The following is a 27,495-nucleotide window of genomic DNA, read 5'->3' as shown; positions in this document are numbered from 1 at the left end:
GATACTATCACTAATGCATGGGTAGTGGTTTAAAGGGCTTCATTCCATGATACACCTCATAGGGAATATTTTCAACACTATGTTCAAGGTGATTTTCGAGAAGTTCATTTAGGTGATAATGATGAAGTATTGAGAGTCATTTGAAAGGGCAAGGTGTCGATAAAATTGTAGAATGTAAACCAATGGTTGCTGAAGGAGGTAAGGCATGCTCCTGATTTAAAAATAAAACTTAATTTTAGTAGGACAATTGCATGATGAAGGTTGCACAACCACATTTGTAGGAAATTTGTAGAAGGTCCCTAAGGGTCAATGGTAATAGCAAAAAGACCCAAGATAGGTACGTTGTATTTGTGTATCAGTAATGCTTACTCCCCTATTTCTTTAGCTTCTACAGGAGAAGATATTGTGGCATCATAGGCTTGGACACATGAGTGAGAAGGGGATGCAAATTCTTCACTCAATAAAGCTATTGCCAGGTTTAAAGCAGGTTGATTTGGACTTTTGTGAGAATTGTGTTCATGGAAAACAGAAGAGAGTTAGATTTCTCAGAGTTGGGAGACAAAGGAAAAGACAAAAGTTAGAGCTTGTGCCTATAGATGTATGGGGTCCTATTGATGTTTCATCTCTTGGTGGTTCTCACTATTGTGTTACTTTTATTGACGATGCAACTAGAAAAACTTGGGTTATTGCATTCAAATTGATGCCTTTGAAACTTTTAAGAAATGGAAAGCTTTGAGAATGAGGCAGGAAAGAAGTTGAAAGCTTTCAAATCTGATAATGGAGGTGAATACTGCAACAAAGAGTTTGATAGTTACTGTTTCATACAATGGAATTCGTAGAGAGAAGAAAACTCCAAGAATTCCACAAGAAAGTATTGTGTCAAAGAGGATGAACAAAACAATCATGGAGCATGCAAGGAGCATGAGACTACATGTAGGGATGTTGGGTTGAAGTAGTGGATACAGCTATTTGCTTGATAAATAGATCGCCTTCAAGTTCCTTAGATGGTGGCATTCCAAAAGAGGCATGGATAGATAAAAAGGTTAAATATTCTTTTCTAAAGGTTTTTGGTTGTGAAGCATTTTTCCATGTTGATAAGGTATTGAGAACAAAGCTGAGGCAAAATCCAAGATGTGCATCTTTATTGGATATGGAGGTGTGAGTTTGGTTATCATTTGTGGGATTATGAAAGTAGCAAAATCATTAGGAGTAGAGATGCTGTATTCAATGAGATTGTTATGTGTATAAGATCACTTGCAAAAAAGGAATAAAGAAAATGCAGACACGGAGTACACAACTCGTGATGAAGTCATAAGAGATGAAACTCCAAAGGTTGCAGAAAATGAGTATGTGCAATAGCAGCAACAAGAACCTCACATTCCTCCAGGTGCATTTAGAAGGTTTGCAAGGGTAAGTAGACCACCTGAGTAATTTTCTCCTTTCAATTATGTCCTGTTGATGACTGATTTTGGTCAACCAAAAATGTATGAACAAGCAATGGAGGTAGAATCCAAAAAGGAGTGGGAGCGATGTATGAAAGAGGAAATTGACTCTTTGCTACAAAACTAGACTTTGGATTTGGTTCTCTTGTCTATGGAAAAATTAGCATTGTGGAATAAATGGGTTTATAGGATGAAGGAAGAAGATGGAAGAAAAATGAGATATAAGGCAAGGCTTGTAGTAAAGGGGTTTGCACATAAGAAAGGTATAGACATTGACAAAATATTGTCTTCTATTGTTAAAATGACTTCAATCAGAACTATTTTGATTCTTGTGGCTGCTGTAGAAGACTTGCATCTTGAACAATTAGATGTGAAAACTTTTCTTCATGAGGACCTAAAGGAAGAGATTTATATGCAGGAGCCACAGGGATATGAGGTCAAAGGAAAGGAGGAATTGGTATGCAGGTTGAAGAAAAGTATGTATGGTTTAAAGTGAGCTCCAAGGCAGTGGTATTTGAAGTTTGATAGGTTTATGGCAAAACAAGGTTTTAGTAGATGTCATTTAGACCACTGTGTTTATCTCAGAAACTAGACAATGGCAGATACATGATCTTGTATTGTATGTTGATGACATGCTTATTGTAGGTTCTAACATGCATGATATAAATGCGCTTAAGACAAAGTTGGAAAATACATTTGCAATGAAGAATTTAGGTGCTGCAAAGAAAGTCCTTGGCATGAGAATAATAAGAGGCGGGAAAAATTGCAAATTGACATTGTCTCAGAGTGAGTACATTTAAAAGGTATTGGAAAGGTTTGAAATGCAGAATGCAAAACCTGTTTCTACACCTTTAGCTAATCATTTTAGATTATGCAAGGATATGTGTCCCAAGACACATGATGACTATATGTCAAGGGTTCTATATGCATCAACAATTGGTAGCTTGATGTATGCAATGGTGTGCACAAAGCCAGATGTTGCACATGTAGTGAGAGTTATGAGCAAATGAGCAAATTTATGAATAATCCAAGTAAAGAATATTGGGATTCTCAGATATTTGAGAGGTATGACTACTCATGCATTATGTTTTAAAGGTTCAAACATTTCTCTACAAGGATATTTTGATTCAAATATTGGCCGGTGATAAAGATGGAAGAAGGAGCACTGCCAGGTATGTTTTCACTATAGGTGGAATAGCAGAAAGCTAGGTTTCAAAGTTGCAAAAGATTGTTGCACTTCCTACAACAGAAGCATAATATGTTACAGTTATAGAGGCTAGTAAAGAGATGATTTGGTTGTAAAGTTTTATGGAGGAAATTAGGAAGAAGCAAGGAAATTGCAACTTGTATAGTAATAGCTAGAGTGCTATTCATCTTGCAAAGAATTCAGCCTTCCGTTCAAGAACCAAACATATACAGCTTAGATATAATTTCATCTAATCTATTTTGGAGGTAGAGAATTGAAGCTAGAAAAGATACACACTAGCCAAAATCCTGTAGACATATTGACTAAGGTGGTAACTAGGGAGAAGTTGAGTTCTTGCTCAATTTCAGGGTGTCTTCAAGAATGAGGATCAGCATGACAGATAGCCAGATCCAAAGAATTGTAGTGAGTGTAGTAATGGTACAGTTACTACGATCAATATCAAGTGAGATTGTTGTATGTGGAGCCTAATTGTTTTTCAGAGGTTGTTTTTTGCCACACTTTGGACCTAGGTGTGTTTATACCCTAGGGGGGGCAATGCCCCCTAGGACTATTACTAGGGGTAGCTATTAGAGGCCCCCCTTGGTGGGGGCTCAAGGGTAGTGCCCCTAAAGCCAAAAATACATAAAATTTGGTGCATAAGTTGTGTGGTCAAAAGTGGTAGGATAAGGGTGTGGCTCACATAACAAGACAGCGATGGATATATTGCTTGTATCTTGTATCTTCTTGCTTGTTGGATAAGGAAAGCATAGGACTGGCTATTTCTCTCCATGGATGTAGCCCACACTTGATGAGCCACATATATTGTTGTCCCTCTTTGTTTTCCATTTCATGTGATTTTTGTACTGTGTATTTTATGCATTCCTCTCCTCACATTGTTGCTTTATTATCACGTTGCTCCTAACAAGGTGGTGATGGTGTTTTTGGTAGAAGTTGAATTGGTGATTGAGATTTGTCTAGAAATGGGTTAGGTATGTTTTGGTCTATGGGAGTGTATGGTATGGTTCCCATGAAGTTTAGTGTGGTTTATGGATCATTTTTAGGTGTAAATTCTTGATTATCATCTAGGTTTTTATGTGATGAAAATGGAACTAATCAAGATTCCAATTAAGCTTTGTGACATGAGTTAAAAGTGTGTGCAATTTATGAAACATAAGAAAATTTTGAGCGAGCTATGAAGAGGAGGTAAAATTAGTGGTACTTCCATTCTCCCATTCAATGAAGTTTCGAGCGAGCTATGAAGAGGAGGTAAAATTAGTGGTACTTCCATTCTCCCATTCAATGAAGTTTCCAAACTTCACATTACTCCAAATTTGTTGGTATAACTGGTACTATTGCTACCTTTGATCATGCTTTGTGTATGGTTTCTTATTTATATAGTTTTATTTTCTTTCTTTCTTTAAAGTTTCCCTTGGAGCATATGCAAATGTAATAGGGGTAAAGAGGTATAGAATAGGGGAGGAAATAGACTTAGTAGAAGGGGGGCAGGATTGAATGCGATAAAAGGGGGGTTAGTACAGTGGCGCGGAAGCACTATGTGGCTATTGTTGCTATATGTCAAAGGCTTAGTAGATAGACAGAGAGGGGGGGTGAAGTGGATAAGGGGGGGGAGGGAGAGAGAGAGAGAGAGACAGAGACAGAGAGAGAGACAGAGAGAGAGAGAGACAGAGAGAGAGAGAGAGAGAGAGAGAGAGAGAGAGAGAGAGAGAGAGAGAGGGAGGGAGGGAGGGAGGGAGGGAAGCAGGTAATGGTAGAGAGAAAGATAAAGAGGGCTAAAGTTTGACTGGTCTTAGCAAACAAGGACACATGGCATGACAATCTATTGCACTTATAGTGAGTAGGTCTTACCAAGAGGGGGAGGTAGAAAAGAGGCCACTCACGCAATGGTGGTGGGAGGTGTGACCCTACTAGAGTTTATTCTTTGCCCAAGGAGAAGCGGGGGGGGGGGGGGGGGGGGGACTTAATCATGTAGGGTAAATCTTTCAATTGGAAGCTAGGAAACACATTTTAAGGGAAGATTAGAATATATAGTGTTGTTACAACCTACTGTTCTATACTTGAGTCTATTGTGATTTCAAGATGACTCCAAAGTACTATTGCCACACGAGGGCTTTGATTGGCATCGCTAGATAGTACGATCAGCTAATATGCATGCAAAGCCTCAATTGGGGCAGCTATGGGCAGACAATAGGACATGGGCATGAGGGTGCAATCGGAGGCAAGAGAGAGAAGGGAGAGGGGAGGAACTAGTAGATGGCAAAGAGAGTTAATGTAGAGGGGGCAAGGGAGATACATAATAATGCCATCTGGCCCAAAGAAAGGGGCCAGCATGACACAGTTGACGTGGAGGAAGGGGGTAAAACATAGGGGGGGTTTAGAGATAAGGGTAGCCTAGACACATGTAGTAAGCAAGGGGAAATTGTGATAAAGCGTCTAAAAAGAGACAATGACAATTAAGAAGAGAGAAAAAGGGGGGGTAATAAAGTATCTCACTCTCTTAGAACTCTCTCTCACTAGTCCTTTTGTAGTCTCTTGAGCCATGTGCCTTGACGACATCATGCTATTGTTGACATCTATAATAGCTTCCACATGGCAGGTCCACACCAACAAAGGATCATAGCTCTGATAATATTGGCTCTTTTTCTTAATTGGCTCTCACATTTGCATCTACAACAAGTACTTTTACTAAGAGATAGCAAGAGGAATGAAAATAATAGCAAGTTCTTTTACTAAGAGATCGCAAGAGGTCATAAAATAATATCAAGACTTACTTCTACATCTCAGGTAACTACAAGAAAATGAGGCAAAGGTAGAGGACAAGGATGGCTAGTTGAAAGTGCATAGAACTGAGCATTATGCCTAGTTGAAAGCACATAGAGGGAATGTTGGTCATATTCCCATAATTCTTGTGTTGATTGTCTGCATGCTCTTCACCCATCTTCATATTATTTTTCCCATGCAGCACAAACCTCGTTCATTCTCAATGCAATTCTACATCCAAGCATTGGGTAGGAATGCTTACCAACAAGCAATCACCAGAGTGCAAAAGAGGGCATCTTCCTATTGAGGGCCGCGCACTCACTGAACACCAATAACTGAGTTACCCACCCTTAAGGGTTGAGTAGAGCTGAGTGTTAGTATTTGGCGATCCTGCTGAGGAGTTGATGACCCAAGTAGTTGTAACCAAAACAACGATAACACCTGAGAGACTGTTTGGTTATAAGGAGAATTTGACCATTTTCTTATTGAAGTCATTAGTGCTAAATTGGAAAAGTACTGATTTGACATTTTGGGGAGTCACCCATGTGTGAACAAGAATTCATTTATGTATTTAGATATGCTTTATGAGTTTCCCTTGGATGTTTGCTCATCAAGGAGGTAGACATCCATACTATCATGTCTAGAAACTGATTCTAATCTAAGAGGTCTGTAGGTGATTTACAAAAGGGAAACAATTTATTCATTTCATGGCATGCCAAAGAGGTTTGGATGGTCTAATTAATTAAAGAGAGTGAAAAGCCTCTACAAAATTTTGACTCCAAAGTGGGCAAGACAAATTCTAAAGCTCCTATGGATCCCATATTGAGAAATTACTCCATAGATTTCCAAGCTTGTATAGAGTTGAGCTATCTTTAAAACCTCCAACAAGACTATATCATCAACAATGCATGAAATTGTTAGTTTTTAGGTTTATCCATTCCTTTATAATAATTTCTTGTTTTCCAGATACTTCCTCTCATTTTACATAAGAGAAATTATGCCAATGTGTCCCATAGGTAAGGCTTAGACAATGCTTACACAAGAGTGTTGTCTATGTTCTTCTTGCTCTTGCCTTTCTCTTGCTTCTTGCTCCCCACTTCCTCTCCTTCTTCTTATCCCTCTCCCTCTCCCTTCCTCCTTCTCTTGAGGATTCACATTGCTACAACTCTGGAAGCCATTTGTGTGACACTCATGGCCCGTACGTGCTTGCATTGCTCCCACAAGGAGTAAGGTGGAGTAGGAGGCTCCATCGGCATTCCTTAAAGATCCCCACAATATGTGGGTCACACTAGAGACACCACAATGTATAAACACATTAATGTCATTTGCCTTACCACCACGAGATGTATTTGCTCTTAGCAATCAAATTTTGAGTATTTGTTAGTAAGGTAAAAACCTTTGCTGCAATATTTGATGCAATAGATTTTCTCTTCTGTCTCTTGACTAGAGACATTTGATTGACAAATATTTACATGTATCTCAATTTACATTTGGTTGTAACTCTCCTATAATTGTCCCATATCTCATGTAAACAATGCATCTACCCAAGCTTCTTTTGCTTATGCACTTTAGCTTTAGCTCAATATCGCCATCTCTCAAAAGTATAAGTATACTTTGTTGTAGCTAGAAGGGAGCAAAATAGTAATGCGATTTCATACGCGGTGACTACTATTGCAAAGTAGAGCTAGTGTTGCAGCAGTAGCATACTTTTTTGAGCTATGGAAATAACTATGGACATGACATAATGATCACAGTGAGTGTAAATGATAGATAACAAGCCCCTTGCAAAATGATGCATTTCCATAGAACCCACATAGATATTTGTCTTATATAACAGATGTAGGGCAACACACAAATGGCAAAAAGAGGCTGGAGATGAGAGAGTGAGTAGTGCTCTCTCTCTCTCTCTCTCTCTCTCTCTCTCTCTCTCTCTCTCTCTCTCTCTCTCTCTCTCTCTCTCGTGGAAGAAAAATCCCTCTTGGGTCATTTCCTTGGGAAAATTGTACTTCAAGAAAAAACACTCTTCAACGTACTCAGGCGGCGAGTCGTAAGAAGGATTGCATTGAGAGGAGGTAGGTTGCTCATTGAAGAAGCACGAAACATGGAGGAGAGAGCGAGTGAATTGGTGAAGGGTAGGCGAATGAGCAATAGCAATTCATGCACAGAGGCACAACCGCACGTAAGGGAGACTAGAAGATATGCACAATATCCAGTTATGAGGACACCTTGGGCCATGGATGGGCAAGAAAAATGAGGCAAAAAATAAGGGTGAATGGGAGGTAAAGACAGCAAGGGCAAAACAGTGTAAAGCGAGCAGAGGCATAAGGGAAGCCGTGATGCAGCTGATAGGTTGAGGCGGGGAGAGTAATACGAAGGGGTAGTGAGAGATTGAGGGCAATGTGTGTGAGGAGGAGAGTAGGACTATTTATAGGTCATATAGTCAGGTTGGGAGAGGAGTAGTTGGGTTTAATTAGTCGTGGGAGTGTTGGGGGGGGGGGGGTAAAAGGAGTATTTTGGGGGGTTGGGGTGGGGGGAAAAGGAAAAATTTAGAGGAAAATAGGGAGTTTGGGGGGGGGGGGGGGTGGTTAAGGGAGGGGGAAGGATTTATTAGGAAAAGAATATGTTAGGAAAAAATAGAAAATTAAAAGGAAAGAAAGCAAAGAAGGGAAAAATAAGGAATAAATTAGGAAAAAAATGTGGATAAAAAAGGAAGTACGAGGTAAAAATCTAGGAATTAGTATGAAAAACTAGGTTGGAGAAAAAATAAGAAAAATAAACAATTGAAAATAAGAAATAATTTAAAAAGATGAAAATTTAAGAAAAAACGTGAACCAACAGGAAAAAATTAGGGGAAAATAGGAGAATTAGGAAAATAAAGAGATTTAGGGGAAAAAAAGGTTAGCAAAAAAAAATAAAGGAGAATTAAAAAAAAAAATTATTTAAGGACAAATAGGCAAAAAATAAGGAGAAAAAATTAGGAAAAAATTAGAGGGAGTGTAGTAAGGTAGGGAGTGAAAAGGAAAAAATTGGAGTATGAAAAATTAAGTGAAAATTATGAAAAATTAAGAGAAAATTATGAAAACTAAGAAACAATTAAGGAGAATATACAGAGCAAAAAGGGGGAATAAATTGGAAAAGGGAGAGGTTTTAAGGAGAAATTAGGTGAAAGAGGAGAAAGAAGGGTGGAGAGAGAGTATGGGGGGAATTTTGAGAGAAGATTCAGCATTTAAACTTTGTATTTCACATTTGGTATTGATCGACTGTTTATTATCCCACATTTGAGGTGTTGTATGAAATAATCCACTCGCTGAACACCATTTCATTCGATACTTTGAATGTAAAGGTCTGACTTCTATTTTATCCATCTTATGTGTTTTTCATCAATAAATCCTAGTGGTGGGATTAACTATATGGTTCTATATTGATGGGAGTATTAAATTTGAATACAAATCATGTTGGGTCACCAAGGCATTAGTATAGGTCCAAGTGTACTACAAGGCAAAGGTATGAATATTTCTACCAAAGCCCCCCACTTGTACCCTCACCATCACAAGTACCACTTATGAAAAGGTTGACACCCCAGGCTGAATGGATAACAAATTCCTAAGTGAGTAGAATGCAAAAAACTAGTAGCAAACCAACAAGGAAACCTACTCTAGGTGAAAGGAATTGTTTTGGATGCAAAAAAGAAATAGATCATAGATTTTATGGTCATTTGGAGCTAAACAGAAAGATGGGTAAGACCAATGTATCTAGAGGCTCTTACCCTAAGCAAGAGGGTGAAACTTCTTATAAAAATGTTGAAAATAATTTAAAGGGAAATAATGCTAGTTTGCATTACACCTTATCATTGTACTCATGGACGATGGTAGTAACCACCATGATATCATCTTAGATAGGTTAGGAAATTTCCTCTGAAAGACATAAGTTTTTGTTGTGCATTTAGGTACTAGGGGAAATGAAGAGCAATGTACTTCTAAAGTCAAGAACTTACCCTTCAGATCCATAAGTATAACGATCGTAGAGACTTCCTTGTTGCTCCTTTGTAAGAAGTTGATTTACTCAGTCAAGCCTTGGAAGTATGATTTGCAACCACTATGAATGTAAGGAAACATACTTGCACCTTTTTATATCAAGGTACGATGATCACCTTAAAGAGTGAGTGAGACATCCCCCACATTCATCTCATATTTGATAATAGAGATAAGAGGAAAATACATGAGTAGTAATTTGTAGCATGATACACATGAGGGAAGTAAAGCCCAAACATAATATCATCAATGCTGACACTTAGAATTCCTTAAGCAATGATCGATTTGCTAGCGATGATCAGCATGAGTTACCTATTTTGAGACCTAAAGAACATACTATTGAGTTTATTATAGAGTCTTCACCTGCATGTAGATGTTCTTATTGAATGAATAAGGTGGAGCAAGACTTAGTTACAAAGTTGCTAGAGAAAATTTTGAGATTAGACCAAGTAGGTTGGCTTTTGGATCTGTACTCCTTCTAGTGAAAAAGGAGGATGAAACCTTTAGAATATGGAGCCTTGAACAAACTGAAAATGAAGAATAGGTGTCCTATATCTAGAGTTGACGATTTGTTAGACTCCTTAAAAGGCTCCAGGATATTTAGCAAATTGGATTTGAAGTCAAGATATCATCCAGTTAGGATGAAGGAAAAAGATGTTCATAAGACTTCCTTTAGATGCAAATAGGATATTATGAGTTTGTGTTTATGTCCTTTTGGTTGACTAATGAGCGTGCTACCTTTTGTAGGCTACTTAGGTAAGTTTGTGGCTGTAATTCTTTGACTATATTTTGGTGTACAACTAAAGTGAAGAAGAACACAAACACCATCTCACATTGGTGATGGAATTGTTGTTGCAAGAGAACCAACTCTTCTTGAACATAAAAAAGAGCGAGTTCTTTAAGAGAAAAATAGAATATTTAGGCCATGTCATCAATGAACATAGAATCCAAGTTCAACCAAGGTGCAAGTTATAAAGGAATGGCCTATCCCCACAAACGTACACGAATTAAGATCTTTTCTTGGTTTTTGTATTAGGATGACAATCATTCGAGTTTCCTTGAGAATTTAAAGGTTTCTCTAATGTATAGCCCTATGTTAGTTTTGACAAACTTTGAGAAGTCTTTCTTTGTTGTATGTACAAATGCTAGATGTACATTACATTAGAGTTGTACTAATGTAAGAGGGACATCGCATAGCCTTTGAAAGTCAGTAACTTCAAGGTGCTAAACTTAAGTATAGCATGTATGAGAAGGTATTATTAGCCATAGTTCATGGCAATGTTTTTTAAAAGGTAAATGTTGGAAAATTAGGTGCTCATTTGGTTTTGGGGCAAAAAGCTACCTGACCTTGGCAACCATGAAGAATCTATATTGATCACCAAAATTTTCCAAACTTTGACAATATTTTTTTTTCGATTAACAAATCCAAATGGGGTCATGTAGCTATCAAATCAAATGGAAAGGCATGATTTAGATATTTATCATGTTTGTTGCACCATTTAATAAAGTTACATGCAAAAAAAAGAACATTTCATGATTTTATGGCTTACTTTCTCCACCATGTTTAGAGCATGATCACCCATTTTAGGCTATCCTTTCTCAAGGGTGAGGATTGTAGGATAACCCAATCAGGTGCTCCTTTTCCAAGGGGGGTCTTTGAAAACAAAAACCAATGGTTCTTGCTTTGAACTTATGGAGACATTATCTTTATGGATCCAACTTTAAGGTTCAAATAGATCGTCAAAGTATCAAGCATTTGTTTTCCCAACATATAGTTTCACCTCGGCAAATCAAATGGGACAAATATCTTCAAGGGTTTGGACAGCTTGAATTGGAATATTATCTTGGTAAAGACAATATAGTTGCTTGTGCACTAAGTTGTAGACCTAGTGTGAACTATGTCTTAGTAGAGCTGAGAGGAATCTCTTAGTGCAATGAAGGCTTCCTATAAAAGTGATAAAGGATTCTTACTATTTGTGATGCATTACTTCAAGGAAAACGTGATCTTTAGAGGGATCTGTAATTCATAATGGATACCTTCCATTTAGCTTTAAGGTTCAAATAGATCGTCAAAGTATCAAGCATTTGTTTCCCCAACATATAGTTTCACCTTGGCAATTCAAATGGGCCAAATATCTTCAAGGATTTGGAGAGCCTGAATTGGAATATTAGCTTGGTAAGAAGAATATAGTTGCTTGTGCACTAAGTTGTAGACCTAGTGTGAACTATGTCTTAGTAGAGTGAGAGGAATCTCTTAGTGCAATGAAGGCTGCCTACAAAGGTGATAAAGGATTCGAGACTATTTGTGATGCATTACTTCAAGGAAATGTGATCTTTAGAGGGATATGTAATTCACAATGGATACCTTCTTAGAGGAAATTTCAAAGGACACTTCATAATGGATACCTTCTTATAGGACACGTCATATATCTACCATTCACATTTAGATCCCTAGTCTTTGAAGAGATGCATAGTAGTCCCTATGCAAGACATAGAGGTATTAGAGGAACCATTAATATTATTGAGAGATATTTCTATTTTAGAGGATTGTAAAAAGACATAACTACTTTATTTCAATAGTGCTTAACTTGTCTAAAAGTTAGGAGTGATCTTGTTAGGACCCTAGGATTACTGTAGTCACTCCTCAGATAACCTTACTATATGGTAGGGTGTCAGGGTTGGCACCTTCCTACAAGTAGCCTCTTAGTTACATGGATTTTGTGTCAAGATTCCCAAAAACAAGGACACAAAATGAGCAAATTCTTATCATTGTATATAGACTTAGTAAACAAGCACATTTCATCCCATGTAAGAAGAACATCATTGCCATAGAAACAACTAAATTATTCATTAGAGATATCTTTAAATTACATGGATGACCTAAGTCCATCACATCAAACAATGATCCCAAGCTCCAAATCCATCTTTCAAGGTAAGTTCTTTTTTAGAACTTAGGAACTAAATTTCAAATTTTCCCTATGTATCACCCACCGACTAATGAAAAAATTGAAATAGCTAATCAAGCTATTATCCAATTGTTACTGAGTTATCTCCATAGGTGTCCTACCAAATGGAACAATATTGCCTCTATTGGGATTGGCTTATAACAATTTGACGTACCTGCAATGCACCATTTCAGATCATATATGGCCAAGTCCTTCCCCACACCTGTTGCATACAATAGTGTCCCAGTCTTAAAGGTTAACGAAGAAGTGACGCTCTAAAATGTTGCTTGATAACCAAGAGCTACTGCATTCACTCTCTTCCTCTCTCCCCACTCCATCTTCTCACTTCCTCTCACCCTTTTCTCTACTTCATCACAAGTCCAAGGCACCACGCCTTCAAGCCAAGTTGTGAAAGCTTTTTTTGTCACCCTCCTTATGCATATCATCACATTATATGCTCATTTGCATCACCGGCATGCTTCTCATAGAGATTCCATCTCCTTATGTCATTCGAAGAGCTCACACCTTGCTCGATGTTCATTCTTATCCATGCAAACGGCTCTTTCTACCTCCAACTTCGGCATACCCTTTCTTGTTGCCTTCATCCACACACAATTAAAGGCCACCCTTAAGGACCTTGCTACTCAAGTTGGTGCAATTGACACTATCTCTAACTACTATGTCAAACCTCGCTCATTGGATTGGTGGAATCATTATGTCATGGCTACACATGTGGATGATGCTAGGTTCAATGAGGTTTTCCATCTCTCTGTTACTCTTTTCTCAGACCTATGTGCCTTGTTGGGCTCCCAAGTCGAACAAGGTCCCATTCCCCCTTCTCTTGCTACCATTAGTGGATGCCTCCTGCCCATCGAGAAGCAAGTTGCCATTGATAGTCTTGCGTCTTGCTAGCGGTACTAGGGTCATTGAAATCAGTGAACACTTTGGAGTAGGAAAGTCCACTGTTTCAAAGATTGTCAACAAGTTTGTCAAAGCCCTCTTGACACATCAAGACCAGTCCTTGCATTGGCCAAGAACTCCAATTGAGCTTGCTAGAGTGAAGTGGAGCTTCTTTCGCCAACGTGGCCTTCCCAACATATGTGGCACCATGGATGTTACCCACATTGAGATGGAGGTGCCTCTAGATGAGTCTAGTGCCGATTGGTACAACAAGGATAAGAACATCTCCATGTCCTTGCAAGCAGTTGTTGACTCCAACATCCAATTCCTTGATGTCTTTGCAGGGTGGCCAGGGAGCTCCAACGACAACCATGACTCTCTTCCATTGTGTGGAGTGAGGTGCATATCTTGGCGGAGAGCATTTTGTAGATGGCACGTTTCGAATACACAAGTACATTTGCTGATGGTGGATATGGCATCAAGCCATGGTTGATGGTACCATTTGAATTGTCATCCACCTTGAAGTAGAAGGACTATAATTTTTGGCTATCTTCCTCTTGCATTGTGGTTAAATGAGCATTTGGATGCCTAAAATGAAGTGGCGGTACCTGTCAAAGAAGATTTCCCATCCCAATGCCAAAGTACATAGTGCGCAATATAGTCGCATGTTGCATCATGCACAACATGACACTTGGTGAGGGTATAGACATTGGCTCTATTGATTTACCCAGTTATGGTGCGAGGCATGGTTGTAGGTGCTAGGTTAAATACCCACATACATTGGCATGGAAGTTTACACGAGACCTCCTTGCAGATTACTTGACTGGGGACTTGGATGGTAATGAAGGCAGGAGGGGGATCTCCCACATGAAGCCACAAAAGCCATGGATGTGGATGGTTTAGGGCATGTTGAGGCAATAGACATTGACTTGTAATTTCGGATGCACACTCTTCATTTCTTCACCATGTATTCAATAATGTTTTGGTTTTAGAACATATATCAAATCTTGGTGTATTCGCCTTGTTTTGATTAATATATGTTGAGTTACATATGTTCCAAAGGAGGCAATCCTTGTTTAAGAATCTATTTTAAGGGATTTTAAGTTTTGCACTGAAGATAAACAGTCATGCAAACATGACCATGAATTAAAAGTATACTTAATTTTCCAATGAGATAGAAGTATACATAGTTTTCTACTTCCTAAAATTATACGTAAATTTCTATTTCAAAAAGATGAGATACAAGGTTTCATACAAGGTTTGGAGTATATGGTTGATAATCTTTTGTGGTAGTTCTTCAATGTTAGATTGAATAAGTTCTTCAATCTTCTCTTTGTTATGTCCCTGTATGAACAAAAATCTCTAGGGAGGGAGGGAGGGAGAGAAGGAGAGAGCGAGAGAGAGAGAGAGAGAGAGAGAGAGGGAGACCATCCCTTACATGTATTTTCTTTAGTGTAAGAAATGGAAGCATGCAAGACTACATGAGGAAAAAGGAGTCCCAAAAGGAGAAAGAGGCCTCTTTGAAAAGGGGAGAATTTTGTCCAACCTGGGATTTAATCCCTCCACCCTCTTCTTCTTATCCAGATACATATTGCAACCTTTCAAGGCCAGAATCTCACTAAAAAGTAAGTTTTGCAATGTTACTTTATAAATTTTTTCATCCTCATGAATATCTATCAAGATAGTTCAAATGAAAAAAACATTGTCAAGGTTAAATAAGAAATGGAGAATATAAAGAGATATATTGGCTAATGTACACATCATATGATTAAAATTTTCTTGTATCCACATGATGGCATGTAGTGGTTTGAGAAAAAATAAAGTAAAGATCTATAAGTTCATAAGCTTCCATGTTTTTTGGGTACACGTGTGTAGATCTTGAGATGGAATAAGTATTCAAGCTATCTCCCTAGTCTCTTTTTCTAGGGGGTTTTAATATTGGAATGAATACATTATACATTAGTTCATATTCTTGGGAAATGAAATGATGCATATGCTTTTGAGGTGATTAAAATAAAGTGAAACATATAAAGTGTGGCCTAAGTGCCACAATCTTCCTTATTATTTATTTTGTTGCTTAGGTTTTCAATAATTATAATATAGCATATATTGCAAACCAATGCATTAGAAAACGTATAACTCTCAATTTATGTACAACGCATTAGATTATGTATAACTCTCAACTTATCTACAACACATTTATTAATCCATGGCTAAATGATGACAAAAAAGAATTAGAATCATTTATATTCCATTCATTCGTCATGGATTCAAGACAATATCGCATCTATATCGACTTAGATATAATGGTATATTCACTTCACCTTGGAAAAGTGAATATGGTTTTGAATCAATAATGGTTAATTCTTTACGGTAACTTTTGGGAGAAAGCAAAGCTGGCTATACCTAACAAAAGTTTCAGTGATCAAGAAAAAAACTCATTGATTCATGATTTAAAATGGTTCAATTATAGTCACATGATAATCTAAGATACTACATGATATTTATGACACTGTATTAAAGTAAGTTATTGCACAAAATTAGTTTAAAAATGATTGTTGCTTGACCACTCCTTGACCATTCAAGAGTTGTCAAATTCATGTAACAATAAGGTGTTGTTTACAACCATCACCATTCAACAACTCGAAAAAAAAATGCTAGCTTTGCAATGAAGAGATGTCTATGGGACATCTGGCAAAACTCATTTATAGGCTATCAAAGTATTCTTGAAGAAGAAATTTGTGTGATGCCCATAACAAGAACTACCAACAGTGCTCATGAGAGATGTAGAAGTAGCCGTAAATTATTCCCATGCAAGGGATTCATATCTAAGACAAGATGTTGCAGTTATAGTTGCAATGCCAAAGGAATCTATTGTGATGAATACTCAAATGAAAATAGCAGCCCAAGGGATGGACATGAATATGGATAGCAAGAGAAAGAGGGCTATTATGATAGCTTGCAAAAATAATACATTGCTCCAAATGATGCTTTGAACTATGATGATGCTTTGGCAACTCAGCATACTTAAATTTGTGCATTAAAAAACACCAATTTTTTTCATCTAAAATTTAAAAGTGGCTGCAAGGAAACCTAAAAAACCAGGAGCATTTTTAAATGTATTTATAACAGTTGGGAAATATTGCACTTGGGAGCACCAAAAAAGTTTTACATAAGCTTTTGCATCATGTATCTATTGCAGTTGGAAAAAATTACAATTCGAAGGACCAATAAAGTTTTGCAGAAACTTTTACATCTTGGAAGTTATCATATATATTCTGAGTGTGAAATATTACAACCTTGGAGCACCCAAAATGGGCAAGCCAGATTATGTGCTTGACAATCAATGACTTACAACAACCCAAAATAGGCATTGAAGCCATGAAAACATTGTGGAAAGTTACAGGGATTTAGGTGGCAAAGGCCATTACAAAAACCTGAAATACATCCAACACCTAAAACTCATCTTTCACTTTAAGCAAGCACGATAAATTTTCTATTGCACCGGCAATTTGGAAGAGCACTTGATTGCCCTCCCTCTTAGTCTCAAGGTGCACCCGAGCAACCTATACCCCTTCCTTGAACTCTTCCCGTGTTATCTCAATGAGATCTTGTTGAGCTAACAAGGCCTTCTCACTTAGATCATGCTGCTCCTTTGATCAAGACATCTCTACATCAGTGACGAGACCTAAGAGTTGCTTCATTGTATCCTCGAACTACTCTTTCACGATGGAAACCTTGCTTGGCTGCTTTTGATTGTGCCCGCTCGTCATGAGTGCCTCTTCATCATCCATTTTAGGCTAGTACAAATGTATCATTGGCTGATTTGTGTTGTGCAACCCTACCATTGGGTGTGATAATGAGAGAGCCATTGTGGAGCTATAGATGTCTAAAATGGTAAAATGCTAACAGGAGGCTTGTGAGGACAAGCAACATTGGTGATAGCGATACGATGAATGCTATAGCAAGGTAGCACATAAAATATTACCTCATTAACTCTTGTGAGGGCAATCCAAGCCCTCGGGAAGACACAAATCCTAGCAAAGAGCTCACACAATGACTTGCTATAGCCCAAGAAATCAAGGTGATGATATAGCATTGCAATAGCCCAAGAAAATAAGGTGATGATAGCAATATAACAATGTGTATTCCAAAACACATGAGCAAAAATCTCCAAGCATAAGGTTTTGGAGAGAAGCTCTCAAATGTTGTATTTAATACTGTACGGACATAAGCATTGTGTAGCCAAAAACACAGAAAAGAAAAGGTTCAAGCATCAAGTTTCAAGAGAGAAGATCCCATTAATGTATGGCTTTGGCAATCCCCTCAAGAGAATAAGAGTATTTGACCCTTTGCCTCAAACACAAAGGTCATGGTAGCTTGTGAATACTCTAGTGGCTAGGTTTTTAGCCTTTCAAGAAGAAGGTCATGAGCTTGAATCCATCTGTGATACTAAAGGAAATCTATGGATCATAATACAAAGGGGAAAAAATTCTCTTTTGAGGACCCGCTCAAAATTCCACATGGCATGGCAAGGGCAATGTCCACCATAGTTAAAAGAAGGTGGACACTTACCAAATACTCATGGCATTTTCGATGTCTTCAGTAGTTAGGTATGCTCTGAAGATACTTTCTTGACAAAATCTAGAACATAGAAAACTCTTGGGGTATTTTGGCATGGCAAAGCCAGATACCTATAGTTTGCACTAGAAGTCCTTTTTTAATAGAATTTGGATTGATAGAGTCATGCAAAGATTTTTGGCATCTTAGTCCATCAAATTGTGCATAGCAACACTTGCACCACATCCCTTTGATAGCAACATATGATTAGTGGATCACATGTTACATACCTATGGCAGGCCTTAATCTAGTCAATAGTGCTCTGGGTATGCAACTAGGGGACAATCTTTGACTTCCAATCAAGGGATTGAGGACATTTTGATTCAAATTCCCAATGGACAAATCAAGGCCATGTGTGGTGTTCTATTTGTATTAAGATTAGCTATGAATCCTCTATTTGTGTCAAGGTTAGCCAATAAATCTTTTATCAATCTTGCATTATGAAAATTAAAAGGAATTGGAGTTCTCTTTGATGACAAGAGCTGGTTCAAGTCAAACAGCAATTATGTGGTTGAAATTGTGGTTGGATAGAAATACAGAAGTGAACGACAACATACTATTATTGTCTAATTGTTATATATCACCGAGCCCTGTTCAGATCAGACACCAACTATGTGACTATCCTAAACCAACCCGATCGTATAACTTATTTTGTTTTGTATTAGCTTTGATTAGTTTAATTAGACTGTGTTTTTTGCACGTATAACAATCTATTATTGAGCTAGTTTAGTTCAGACACTAGCTCGGTGGTGGTTGAGATTGTGATTGTTCTAAACTAGCCTAGTTGTTTTGTTTTACTAGTAGCTTGATTAGTTTAATTATTACTTTGATTAGTTTAATTATTAGCTTGATTGGTTTAATTATTAGCTTGATTATATGTGACACTCCTAAATTAAAATTATATTGTTTTACTAGTAGCTTGATTAGTTTAGTTGATTAATTTAATTATTAGCTTGATTATATGTGATTGTCCTAAAATAGCTCGACAACAATCACGTGATTGAAATTGTGGTTGAACAGAAATATAGAAATGAACATCAATATATTATTATTGTCTAATTGTTAGAGCCCTCTCACACTAGCTATGTGACTATCCTAAACCACCTTAGTGGTAGAAATTGTTTTATTTTCTAGTAGCTTTGATTAGTTTGACTATTAGCTTGATTAGTTTAATTAGACTGTGTTTTTTGCGCCTACATCAACATATCATCGAGCTGTGAAGATTTCCATCCCCACTCTTGAGAAATGATAGCTTAACATGGGCACCCGAGTAAACAACTTTTGCCTCACTTTCCTCCACACATCTCTTGTTTTGTTTATCAATCAAAACGTCTTCATACCCATCCAGGATACCCCTCTCAAGCCTAGAATCATCCAATAGTTCCTGCCAATATAGAAGCATATCCTCCACAAATTCCAAGGTTACAAAGCACTTTTTTTGCAAACTATGCTCTAAATGTGGTGGAGAAAATTAGCCATAACTTCACAAAATTTTGATGCCTATAACTTTACTAAATGGTGCAAAAAACATGAACATGAGAGAGTACCTAGATATTATGTATATATATATATATATATATGTATGTATGTATGTGTGTGTGTGTGTGTATGTGTGTGTGTGTGTGTGTGTGTGTGTGTGTGTGTGTGTGTGTGTGTAAAAGAGAGAGATATATATAGGGAGAAGGAGCGGGGGTAAGGGGGGGGTGGAAGGGAAATTGTGACATCCTAGTAGAAAGTCCTCCCTCCCTCCTCTTATTTCAACCCTCTCATGCCTACTCCATTGGAATTTCCACTTTTATATGACATATGAAGCATAATACACTATAGAGTGACTTTGAAAGTGTTGAATCTAAGCCATATTCCACTATATAGTGACTTTGAATGCAACAATTTATTGAGACTTATGAGAGCCAAATATATATTTATAAATAGAGAGAGAGAGAGAGAGAGAGAGAGAGAGAGAGAGAGAGAGAGAGAGAGGTGGTAGGGTGGGTCCTCCTAGTAGAAATCCCTCCCTCCTACTTTAATGATGTTGGTTGAATGGAAACTTTCCACCTTGGAGGGCCTACACTCATTAAATAGCAAATTTCTACCTTGGGGGACCTACATTCATAGAAATATGTGGGTGGGAAGGAGTCACAATGGAAAAAATAGAAGAATCAAACTTTCACCTTCCTTTTCAATCCTTTGATGGGAAAAATAGAAAAATCAAACGTTCACCTTCGTTTTCAACCTTTTAATGTTGTTTCCTAACTACTTAATTGGAATTTCCATTTTTATATGATATAGGGGACATACTCTAGCATAGATTGACATAGGGGACATGTATTTTGTTACTCTTCCATTATAGATTGATTTTGATACTATGGACTCATATGGAATACAAATAAGAAGGTTCTTTGCCTTAGTATACTATAATTACTAGGATTTTTCACACTTGTGGTTCAATATTTTGGATTTTTGGTAAGGAGGGCATATACATCTGCAATGGATACATGATTGATGCGGGTGATGAATAATATCCTTATTAGAGAGAAAAGACTAAAGTGAATGGTTGTAGGATGAAACTACCATTTTGATGAAATAGTGGGTAATTTGTAAGAGAATGGCATTTTGCAAGAAAATGGCATTTAAATTTGTGATGGCATGAAAATGTTCAACTTGAACTTTTGGTAAATTTTTTGCCACAATGCTTCACCCACGCGAGTATATTTGATTCTCCATAGGGATGTTCTAGCTTTGATGTGTTTTAGGGCTATGCCAAACCCTTGCCTTGTGTGTGTGAGTGTGGTGCTCAAGCCTATGTATCAACTAAATTTCCCCCTAATAAAACCACATAAGAGGCTTTTTTTCTAAAGTTGATTTGAGAAATTTTTGATGTTATTGTAATCCTATTAAATAACTTTTTCCCAAAAATTGAATTAAAATACCTCTCCTTTTGAATACAAGTGGTATACTAAAATTCTATGCGATGAACCCCAGAGGTGTGGTTTAGTGGAAGAACTTTTGCCTTATGATCACCTCCGGCATCTCTCCATTAACTCTCTTAGGGCCAACCCTCCCTATATTAGGGGGAGCCCTAGCCTAGCCAATTTCTCGTGAGAGTGTATCCTATACTAGTGTTGTGTCCATAACGAGTGTATGAGACGTATAGGACTAATTCTTTTTCCACAAGATGGTGTGAAAATGGGACCGGGTATGTGGTTCTAGAAGGCGTAAGTTGGTAGAGAAGTTGAGCTGCAATTTCAAATGTCTACGGTGGCAACAAAAGCTTACATCTTTGATGTGAAATAAAGCTTCAAAGTTCACCGTCCAAGACATGTTTGTCAAAGGCGCGTATTGAATGAGATATCCGTCGCTCACCTCAATCCTGGTTTGCTTTTCAAGCTCATGGGCTCTCACCGTGCGTTTCTCTTAGCCTCGCCTTCTCTTCTCGCACTGCTTTCCCCCTTGCCATATTGGCCGATATGAGTACCGCCTTATACAGCCCTCCCTTCCCCCCATTCTCAGTTAGTAGTGGCTCCTCCAACGGTGGCTTGATTGCTGGCATTTGCATTGCCGTAGTCGTTGCGCTTGGAGCTGTAGTTTTTGCCTTTGTTTTCTGGCGAAAAAGGAAGCGGACCGGACAGCATTCCGCCCGGCGTCACAGCCTGGAGGATATCGAGAATCATACTGATTATAATTATAATGCCAGCGGGCGGGAGGATATCGAGAACGACTCTAATCAATATAATGCCAGCGGGCGGAATCGCAATGTCGAATTCGATCTGGGGGAGCTGCCTTTGGATTACGGTAATCTCGGACCGCGCATTTTCGCCTACAAGGAGCTCAGCACAGCCACCAAAAACTTCAGTGGCACGGAGCTGCTGGGTGAAGGAGGATTCGGTCAGGTGTACAAAGGTATTCTACCTGGAGACGGCACTCCTGTCGCTGTGAAATGCATTTCTGCGAACTCTAGCCAAGGTCTCAAAGAGTTCACAGCAGAGGTGACCGTCATCAGCCACATGCGTCACCGTCACCTGGTCCGTTTGCAAGGATGGTGCCATGAGAATGGAAAGCTTCTTCTCGTGTATGATTACATGCCCAACGGCAGCCTTGACAATTTCCTCTTCAACGACGATGCAGAACCTCTTGATTGGAGCCGCAGGTACGCGATCGTGTGCGGGTTAGGATCTGCGCTGCAATATCTTCACGAGGAGTGCGAGAACGTGGTAATCCACAGGGATTTGAAAGCCAGCAACGTGATGCTGGACGCCAAATTCAATGCGAAGCTGGGCGATTTCGGGCTAGCGAGGCAGATGAAGGAGGGGGTGGGGGCGCACACGACGATTGTGGCGGGGACAGTGGGGTATGTGGCGCCGGAATGTATGGGGACGGGGAAGGCGACGAAGGAGTCGGATATGTACAGTTATGGGGCGGTGCTGTTGGAGGTGGCATGTGGGAGGAGGCCATGCGATGCGATGAGAGAGGAGGAGGAAGGGGTACTGGTGGATTGGGTGTGGGGGCTTTACGGGAAGGGGAGGATGATGGAAGCGGCGGATGGGAGGATGGGGGGGAGGTACGAAAAGGAGGAGATGGAGAGGGTGCTGGTGGTGGGATTGGCGTGCTCGCATCCTGATCCCAAGCAGAGACCGACGATAAGGCGAGCTATGGAGGTTTTGCAAGGGAGCAGGCCGCTGCCGGAGTTGCCACCCTCCAAGCCCACTGCCCATTACGGCTTTCATCCTCCTCCCATACACAGCATCTCCCGATTGTTTACGTCGCCAATCGACCTTCCGTCCGATCCAGCTACGTCTGCCGCTAGTCCGTCGTTCTCCTCCGGCGCGTTGTCGCCCTCCTCCTCTCCCATCCCGCTTCTACGTTGAATATCATGGTGCTTCACACTCTCTCTTTGCACTCGCCCATGCACAGTATCGCCCTCATTCACTAGCTCTTCAACGGCTCCTGTTCATCACATCAAGCTCACTTTTGCAATTCCTTAAACCTGCAGCAGTTTAACGTCCCCAAGACCTTCCGTCCGATCCTACCACCACTACTCGGTCGTCGTCCTCTGACGCGGTCTCGCCGTCCTCTCCCATCCCGCTTCTACGTTGATGGAGCTTCGCACGCGGCACACTCTTGATCTGCACTCGCGCCCTCACTCTTCAACGGCTTCACAGTATCGCCCTCCTCACTAGTCCTTCGACGGCGGTGTCTCATCTTTCTCCTCTTCGAGCCCGCTTCTACATTACACTGCGTGCACTCTCTGCCCTGGCGGCCACAGTAGCCGCCCTCACTCTTCAAGTCTAATCAATACCAGACACTTCTGTTGACGCTGGACTAAAAGCAATTGGTGGGTGAAGCTACTGTGACTTCGTAATGGCGCAGTAGAACACGAGAGCGTGCTTTGTACAAAATGAAAGTTCGACTCTTACATACTAATTACTACTGTACTGAGCTTGAATTTAATGGCAAATTTTGCAAATTAACCTTTCACTTTGAAAATAGAAGGTTTTGAAACGGGAAATGCTAATTGGTGAATGCCATCCTAGGCATTTTACTTATACTTTTGCTGAAAACCTGCAAATTTTCAATAAAAGGCTTCCTCAAAATTTTCAACTTGAAGGTTTTGTATATGTAGATAATTTTTTCTCTTGCCACTATGATAATGTTTTGCCACTATGATAATGTTGTGCAAATGTTAGAATCAACCATGGGATGGAAGTACTCTTTCTCTTAGGTTTTACTACCATGTGCTCTACATGCTCCACTTAGAGAGTCGTCGTGAGAATTTATGTTCATGTTGTCCTATCAACAAAATACAATTTGAATTTGGCTTTAAGCCATAGAACAAGTTGAATGCTCATAATCATTCATAAGGCCTGCCTTAGATGTGGAGCATGGAAAAGAGGATGGAGAGTTGAGAGAGAGAAAGAGAGAGAGGGAGAGAGGGGGCATGAGAGAGAGAGAGAGCGAGTAAAGGAGGATTTTTAGGGGAAAGAGAGACTCGGGATTATGTGGAAGTTAAACTCTAGTTGCATGTAGAATATGTCCAAATATGGGAGATAGAATTCTTGGAAAATAAAAATTGTAATTTCAATTCTTGAAGATGAGTTTCATTACTAAGGCTACCTTTCAGGCAAGGCAAGCCAAAAACTCGTACTTCGGTGTAGACTTTAAAGCCTAGTTCTCATATATAATCATTTGGCTCTTAGAGGTTGTACTTGGATGCTTGAGCACCTCCATGCTCTTTCAATGCTCCTTCAACCTTGGAGGGAGGTATCTTAGTAAAGCAAGCCAATGAGGTATGGCCACCCAAATGAAATATGCATTTCTCTCAGGCGTTGGAGATTTGAACTTACTTCTCTTCACATCTAGAGCTTAGATGAGTTTAGGGAGGTATCTTAGTAAAGCAAGCCAATGAGGTATGGCCACCCAAATGAAATATGCATTTCTCTCAGGCGTTAGAGATTTGAACTTACTTCTCTTCACATCTAGAGCTCATAATCATTCATAAGGCCTGCCTTAGATGTGGAGCATGGAAAAGAGGATGGAGAGTTGAGAGAGAGAAAGAGAGAGAGGGAGAGAGGGGGCATGAGAGAGAGAGAGAGCGAGTAAAGGAGGATTTTTAGGGGAAAGAGAGACTCGGGATTATGTGGAAGTTAAACTCTAGTTGCATGTAGAATATGTCCAAATATGGGAGATAGAATTCTTGGAAAATAAAAATTGTAATTTCAATTCTTGAAGATGAGTTTCATTACTAAGGCTACCTTTCAGGCAAGGCAAGCCAAAAACTCGTACTTCGGTGTAGACTTTAAAGCCTAGTTCTCATATATAATCATTTGGCTCTTAGAGGTTGTACTTGGATGCTTGAGCACCTCCATGCTCTTTCAATGCTCCTTCAACCTTGGAGGGAGGTATCTTAGTAAAGCAAGCCAATGAGGTATGGCCACCCAAATGAAATATGCATTTCTCTCAGGCGTTGGAGATTTGAACTTACTTCTCTTCACATCTAGAGCTTCACATCTAAAATAAAAATTGTAATTTCAATTCTTGAAGATGAGTTTCATTACTAAGGCTACCTTTCAGGCAAGGCAAGCCAAAAACTCGTACTTCGGTGTAGACTTTAAAGCCTAGTTCTCATATATAATCATTTGGCTCTTAGAGGTTGTACTTGGATGCTTGAGCACCTCCATGCTCTTTCAATGCTCCTTCAACCTTGGAGGGAGGTATCTTAGTAAAGCAAGCCAATGAGGTATGGCCACCCAAATGAAATATGCATTTCTCTCAGGCGTTGGAGATTTGAACTTACTTCTCTTCACATCTAGAATGTGGAAATAACATACACACTTACACACTTTTAAGATGTGAGATATTTGGTTTGCTTATTGTAAATTCTTCTTGTGGTGTCTTATCATGCACCGTAGTTGTAATATATAATTATTTGAAAATATAGTGCAAAGACGAAAGGAGAGTAGAAGAGATGCTAGCTATTGCACTAGCGTGAGTATAAGGAAAGTAGATGGTAATTTAAGAGATGATAGCTACCGACATTCGCCAAGAAAGTAGATGGTAATGTAAGAGATGATAGCTACCGACATTCGCCAACAAAGCATGGTGTTGCGAATGAACATAGTGTAGATAGACGCTTACTTGAGAAAGAGAAGGGCATGGGAAAAGCGAACTACCATCCCACACCTATTCTAATAAGCAGATTACCACGTCAAATATGTTAAGAAGGGGCAAGACGATTGGATGTTTTCTCCGTCTCGAGGTCTTAGAGCTACCTTACATGAAAGAGAATTAGAGAAATATCATAAAGTAGATGCAAATATTAGTAGTCGTGCATAAGGTTATTTTCAAAATCAAGCAAAAGTTTCGCTTCAATGTTATTCTTGGTAGTATATCGACCATACTAATCAGCATCATAAATGCATTTGGCCATTTCTTTGAATAATCAACCCACAACAGTCTATGCAAGGTGACCACTCGCCCTTTGTTCTTGGGGCTTAGACACCATATTAGGGAATTTGGGAAAATCCCAAGTCCCATTTTGCAAACAGCTTAAAATGGAGCACATGAAATCCTTTCAAGTTTTGGTCAAAACCCCTTCATGTGGCATGTCATTGGAAATGTCTTGAAGAGTAGGTTCTAAATGTGCATGCTTTGACAAATGTGAAGGTCTCATACTCAAGTTCCATTGGAAAGTAAATTAGAAAGATGATTCCCAAGGTATTGGGGTTTCCCCAAATTTACTAATATGGCGTTGGCACGCCCAGACGGAGCATATCTGGGATCTTGTGCCTCATGACTCTCTGGAAAATGCAATGACCTTCCCCAATCAACTATCCCCACACACATTGATTTCTTGTTGGTAGTGAAGTCAAGCATATAGCTGCGAGCCACATAGCCCACCCTGACCACCCAAAAAACCAAAGGAAACAAAGGCTAGAATCTCACCGAAAGCACCAGCAAAATGGTAATCTATGAATGAAAGATGGTAATCTATCAACAAAATGTGAACAGAATGCAGTGGGGAACAATTTTTATAGACCTTCACAAAAAATACTGCATGGTACGTCGGTAATATCACGTAGTATTTTTGGTCCAACTGTGGGATTTGTTTGGACATGTGATGGCTAGTGATTCATCGAATAACCACGTGGTAACTCAAGAATACCATGTGGTATTTTTCTCAATGCATGATTGACATGTGGCACTCGATGATCGTCTTGAAATATCGCACGATAATTTTGGAATACCATGCAGTATCATACACTCCACATGTTGGACACATGGCACCTAATGATTGGTCTCAATATTTTGCACAATAAATTGAAATTACCATGCAAGAGTTTGTATAGTGCGCGGTGTTTTTACATTAGTGATATCGTGTGGTATTTCGTAGGTATTGTCGATAATTTGGAGGTTAAGCGGTAATGCTTAGTTGGTCTAAAAATCCATGCTCTTTTACATTTTAAACCTTTTTTTGGTACTTAAATCAAAGAAAACGTTTTTTTAATAAAAACCATTATTAAAAAAAACTGGCCAATCCTCTTGTCTTTGGAAATTATCTTGTTTGCATTTGGCATATTTTCAATACTAACCATCCTTTTGCTTGAATTGGTCCTCCAAATGTTTCTCCATGATTTGGCCCAGGGAAACAAGGTTGTTGGCAATGTTTGGCACGAAAAGTACATCACCAAGATACTTAACATCACCCAAATGGTAGTTTAATTTGCTACCTTACCCTATGTGGGTAGTCTCACGGCAGTCTCATGTTGGGTGTCATCCCTCGTGGGTAGCCTCATGGAAACCTTACCCCATGTGGGTAGTCTCATGTTGGATGTCATCCCTTGTGCACACAAAAGAGGGATTACAACTGGTTCAAATGATTTAAATATTCTCTATGAGGCGCCATATGATTAGAAGTTCCAAAGCAAATATACCAATTCGTTGGACCTACATTGGCCATTCTTCCCATAATATATGTCATAGTAAGAAGTTTCTCATGTTTTCCTTTTCTATCCATGTCTATAGATGCATAATTGTTATGTGGTGGCCTTTTTGCCTTGATATCACTTCGCTTTTTATGGCATTCTTTGGCCCAATAG

General features: G+C 39.1%; 1 pseudogene; it reads left to right on the top strand.

Annotated features, from left to right (window-relative positions):
- The first annotated feature begins 21,251 nt into the window (after nucleotides 1–21,251).
- Nucleotides 21,252–23,395, top strand: LOC147891940 (L-type lectin-domain containing receptor kinase VIII.1 pseudogene; annotated as a pseudogene).
- The last annotated feature ends 4,100 nt before the right edge of the window (nucleotides 23,396–27,495 follow it).

Source organism: Dipteris shenzhenensis, chromosome 17 (genome assembly GCF_047967505.1).
Source record: "Dipteris shenzhenensis isolate YYH24624 ecotype China chromosome 17, Dip_SZ_1.0, whole genome shotgun sequence".
Lineage (NCBI taxonomy): Eukaryota > Viridiplantae > Streptophyta > Polypodiopsida > Gleicheniales > Dipteridaceae > Dipteris > Dipteris shenzhenensis.
The sequence above is the reverse complement of the archived record's forward strand: the minus strand, read 5'-3'. Positions and strand labels throughout refer to the sequence as shown.